Genomic DNA, 6000 nt, shown 5'->3' with positions numbered 1-6000 from the left:
TGATTCTCAGTAGATATAGCACCAGTAGGCCTAATTCGATTCGAAAATATATATCTCGCGCAGGGGACAATGAAAACATAGGCCTGCATTTTATTTCAGCTATTATACTACTAGTATTCAGTAGGTAGAACAAAAAACACATGTAATTAAAATTATAAACCCAAACAAAATGTAGCAACATTTGAAATTTTAATTTGATCTTCAGAAGATAGCACAGCAGTAACATGATTCTATAAAATATCGCTTTAGGGTTCATATACCACTAAATCCGCCTGTAAAGCGGTTTCCGGTAAAAGTTTATCACGCCTATAGTCCCAAACTTTGCATTAAAATTCGGCAAAATCGGTACAATATTAAAAAATTTAGTGTTGAAAATCGTGTTTTACTAGAACTTGCGAATGTGATCTCTACAAATTTGAAAAGAAAATGCGAAAATTTGAGTGATATTTACGATTATGTGCGCATAAACAAACGAGGTCAGAACGCGGTTAGCAGTCGGATGTAAACACGGAAATGTGGCCTTTTTATATAGCACTAATTTTCTCAAAATTAGTCGGACCTAAAATGTGTATTTTCAGAAATGTTATGCAGAATTTTGTTCTAGTTAAGATGATATCAAATATATATTTCAAAGTTGTACGTAACTCGACTTATGGCCAAAACGCGACCACTATTTGTTTAGCACGTAAAGTCTCTGGAAAGCTTTTTTGTGGTATGCCCATTATCTCCTTCAGCAGACAAAAACGACAACCAACGGGCATTTAAATTTGAGCTATCTGCAGTTGATAGCAAAATCACACGAACCCGACAAACACCAACATGACTAAAATGACATAAAACAGGTAGAGAAATGTAAAAGCTTTATTTCAAAGTTTGTTTCAGTGTCATAAGGTATTCGGTTCTTGATATATTTCAATTTTAATATCACCCATGTAAATCAATGCAGGAGCTCTAAAGACACCGGCACCAGAATCGAGCAAATTACGGCATGTCTCGTCACATTTTCTGTTAGTATAAAAATCGGCACTAGGCCGAATGCAAAGCTAAAAAGAAATGTTAAAATGACGCGACGAAGCTGACCAAAATTGCTATCTTCAGAAGATAGCAAGCAAAAAAAAAATAATAATAATAATAATAATAATAATAATATTTTTTTTTTTTAAACCCAAAAACATTGCCTAGCACGCGTTGCAGATGATGATTCAGTACGGCGCGAAATGGCAAAACTGCATTTAACGGGGTTACCCGCTCAGAGAAAAATCGGCATTAGGCCGACTGCCGAGCAATAAAGAAATGTAAAAATGACGAAGCTGACCAAATCTTAAACCGGCTTATAAAGCAGAGATTATCATCTGCCTGTTTCTCTATTTTACCCCCCTTTTTTTTTTTTAAATAGAGCGGCATATAGGCCGAATGCCGATTTTTTTTTTATTCGGGCAGAGTAACCGTGCGTGTTTTAGGCCGGATGTTTTCGCTATATCTACTGAAGATAGCATTAAGAATCTCATCCCTAGTCATTGCATATTTATACTCTAGAAGTAATGTTTTACATTATTTTCTCTAAATTTTACTTCATCATGTAGCGGTGAGTTTTTTCTTTCTAATACATCAGTCCCGATCAGAAAGTTTAAAGCGATATTACAGACTCATCAAGTTCCGCATCTGCATGTTTCTCTATTTATACCTCTTTTTACCCATTTTTTTTAAATAGCGCGGCATATAGGCTGAATGCCGATTTGTTTTATTCGCGCAGAGTAACCGTGCGCGTTTTAGGATAATTTTCGCTATATCTACTGAAGACAGGCCTAGCATTTAGAATCTGATATAGTCCCAAATAACGCCTATAGTCCCAAATTAAACCAAAACAAAATGTCGCAACATTTGAAATTTTAATTTGATTCTCAGTAGATATAGCACCAGTAGGCCTAATTCGATTCGAAAATATATATCTCGCGCAGGGGACAATGAAAACATAGGCCTGCATTTTATTTCAGCTATTATACTACTAGTATTCAGTAGGTAGAACAAAAAACACATGTAATTAAAATTATAAACCCAAACAAAATGTAGCAACATTTGAAATTTTAATTTGATCTTCAGAAGATAGCACAGCAGTAACATGATTCTATAAAATATCGCTTTAGGGTTCATATACCACTAAATCCGCCTGTAAAGCGGTTTCCGGTAAAAGTTTATCACGCCTATAGTCCCAAACTTTGCATTAAAATTCGGCAAAATCGGTACAATATTAAAAATTTTAGTGTTGAAAATCGTGTTTTACTAGAACTTGTGAATGTGATCTCTACAAATTTGAAAAGAAAATGCGAAAATTTGAGTGATATTTACGATTATGTGCGCATAAACAAACGAGGTCAGAACGCGGTTAGCAGTCGGATGTAAACACGGGAAATGTGGTTTTTATATAGCACTAATTTTCTCAAAATTAGTCGGACCTAAAATGTGTATTTTCAGAAATGTTATGCAGAATTTTGTTCTAGTTAAGATGATATCAAATATATATTTCAAAGTTGTACGTAACTCGACTTATGGCCAAAACGCGACCACTATTTGTTTAGCACGTAAAGTCTCTGGAAAGCTTTTTGTGGTATGCCCATTATCTCCTTCAGCAGACAAAAACGACAACCAACGGGCATTTAAATTTGAGCTATCTGCAGTTGATAGCAAAATCACACGAATCCGACAAACACCAAAATGACATAAAACAGGTAGAGAAATGTAAAAGCTTTATTTCAAAGTTTGTTTCAGCGTCATAAGGTATTCGGTTCTTGATATATTTCAATTTTAATATCACCCATGTAAATCAATGCAGGAGCTCTATAGACACCGGCACCAGAATTGAGCAAATTACGGCATGTCTCGTCACATTTTCTGTTAGTATAAAAATCGGCACTAGGCCGAATGCAAAGCTAAAAAAGAAATGTTAAAATGACGAAGCTGACCAAAATTGCTATCTTCAGAAGATAGCAAGCAAAAAAAAAAATAATAATAATAATAATATTTTTAAAAACCCAAAAACATTGCCTAGCACGCGTTGTAGATGATGATTCAGTACGGCGCGAAATGGTAAAACTGCATTTAACGGGGTTGCCCGCTCAGAGAAAAATCGGCATTAGGCCGACTGCAGAGCTATAAAGAAATGTAAAAATGACGAAGCTGACCAAAATTTAAAACGACACTTATAAAGCAGAGATTATCATCTGCCTGTTTCTCTATTTTTACCCCTCCCTCCTTTAAATAGCGCGGCATATAGGCCGAATGCCGATTTTTTAATTCGGGCAGAGTAACCGTGCGTGTTTTAGGATGTTTTCGCTATATCTACTGAAGATAGCATTAAGAATCTCATCCCTAGTCATTGCATATTTATACTCTAGAAGTAATGTTTTACATTATTTTCTCTAAATTTTTACTTCATCATATAGCGGTGAGCTTTTTCTTTCTAATACATCAGTCCCGATCAGAAAGTTTAAAGCGATATTACAGACTCATCAAGTTCCGCATCTGCATGTTTCTCTATTTTTACCTCTTTTTACCCACTTTTTTTTTTTTAAATAGCGCGGCATATAGGCTGAATGCCGATTTGTTTTATTCGCGCAGAGTAACCGTGCGCGTTTTAGGATTATTTTCGCTATATCTACTGAAGACAGGCCTAGCATTTAGAATCTGATATAGTCCCAAATTAACGCCTATAGTCCCAAATTAAAACAAAACAAAATGTCGCAACATTTGAAATTTTAATTTGATTCTCAGTAGATATAGCACCAGTAGGCCTAATTCGATTCGAAAATATATATCTCGCGCAGGGGACAATGAAAACATAGGCCTGCATTTTATTTCAGCTATTATACTACTAGTATTCAGTAGGTAGAACAAAAAACACATGTAATTAAAATTATAAACCCAAACAAAATGTAGCAACATTTGAAATTTTAATTTGATCTTCAGAAGATAGCACACCAGTAACATGATTCTATAAAATATCGCTTTAGGGTTCATATACCACTAAATCGGTTTCCGGTAAAAGTTTATCACGCCTATAGTCCCAAACTTTGCATTAAAATTCGGCAAAATCGGTACAATATTAAAAATTTTAGTGTTGAAAATCGGGTTTTACTAGAACTTGTGAATGTGATCTCTACAAATTTGAAAAGAAAATGCGAAAATTTGAGTGATATTTACGATTATGTGCGCATAAACAAACGAGGTCAGAACGCGGTTAGCAGTCGGATGTAAACACTGGTAAACACGGGAAATGTGGCCTTTTTATATAGCACTAATTTTCTCAAAATTAGTCGGACCTATGAATGTGTATTTTCAGAAATGTTATGCAGAATTTTGTTCTAGTTAAGATGATATCAAATATATATTTCAAAGTTGTACGTAACTCGACTTATGGCCAAAACGCGACCCCTATTTGTTTAGCACGTAAAGTCTCTGGAAAGCTTTTTTGTGGTATGCCCAGTATCTCCTTCTGCAGACAAAAACGACAACCAACGGGCATTTAAATTTGAGCTATCTGCAGTTGATAGCAAAATCACACGAATCCGACAAACACCAAAATGACATAAAACAGGTAGAGAAATGTAAAAGCTTTATTTCAAAGTTTGTTTCAGCGTCATAAGGTATTCGGTTCTTGATATATTTCAATTTTAATATCACCCATGTAAATCAATGCAGGAGCTCTATATACACCGGCACCAGAATCGAGCAAATTACGGCATGTCTCGTCACATTTTCTGTTAGTATAAAAATCGGCACTAGGCCGAATGCAAAGCTAAAAAAGAAATGTTAAAATGACGAAGCTGACCAAAATTGCTATCTTCAGAAGATAGCAAGCAAAATAATAATAATAATAATAATAATAATAATTTTTTAAAAACCCAAAAACATTGCCTAGCACGCGTTGTAGATGATGATTCAGTACGGCGCGAAATGGCAAAACTGCATTTAACAGGGTTGCCCGCTCAGAGAAAAATCGGCATTAGGCCGACTGCAGAGCTATAAAGAAATGTAAAAATGACGAAGCTGACCAAATTTTAAAACGGCTTATAAAGCAGAGATTATCATCAGTGCCTGTTTCTCTATTTTTACCCCCCTTTTTTTTTTAAATAGCGCGGCATATAGGCCGAATGCCGATTTTTTAATTCGGGCAGAGTAACCGTGCGTGTTTTAGGATGTTTTCGCTATATCTACTGAAGATAGCATTAAGAATCTCATCCCTAGTCATTGCATATTTATACTCTAGAAGTAATGTTTTACATCATTTTCTCTAAATTTTTACTTCATCATGTAGCGGTGAGTTTTTTCTTTCTAATACATCAGTCCCGATCAGAAAGTTTAAAGCGATATTACAGACTCATCACCGTCCGGTTCGCGCATATTTGAACCATAGACTTATTGTCACCAAAAGTGCTAGATTCACTATATGCCTACTTCAAGAATTGTTTTCAAACTCCCTCCCACCCATGGCAAAAAGAAATCTACGCCACTAACAATTTTAAGCGACGTGAGTGGGGATGCAAAATTTTGTGTTGCAATTTTTTTCCTCAAAATTCCCACCCTCCCCCTGATGATGTAAATATTGAACAGTCCCTAAGGGCAAAGAATATGCATTTTTAGGTGTTTTAATGCTGTGACAATCAAGCATAAAGACTTGTACAAAGCCTAATAATCAGTCTATACACTCTAAATTTTGAAAATAAATTTTCTGTTCAATTTTAATACACTAGATGTGAAGTCATGTCCTTTCTCTTTTTTAAGTATATTCTAAATCCTTTGGACTTGGTTAATAAAAATTATAAATAATATAAACCTTATTTTGGTGATTTTGTCAAATTTTGACCTAAAAAAAAGTAATATTACATTTTTAAAAAATAGGACAAAGTAGTTTCTCTTTACACGCATACGCCATCTTGTGACCAAAATGAGGTCCTCCCTGCAAACGCAAAAAGTGCATTTTTGTTATCTCACTTTTTTAGCAAC

The sequence above is a fragment of the Amphiura filiformis genome, chromosome 19, assembly GCF_039555335.1.
Source record: "Amphiura filiformis chromosome 19, Afil_fr2py, whole genome shotgun sequence".
Classification (NCBI taxonomy): Eukaryota; Metazoa; Echinodermata; class Ophiuroidea; order Amphilepidida; family Amphiuridae; genus Amphiura; species Amphiura filiformis.
This window is presented reverse-complemented; position numbering follows the sequence as displayed.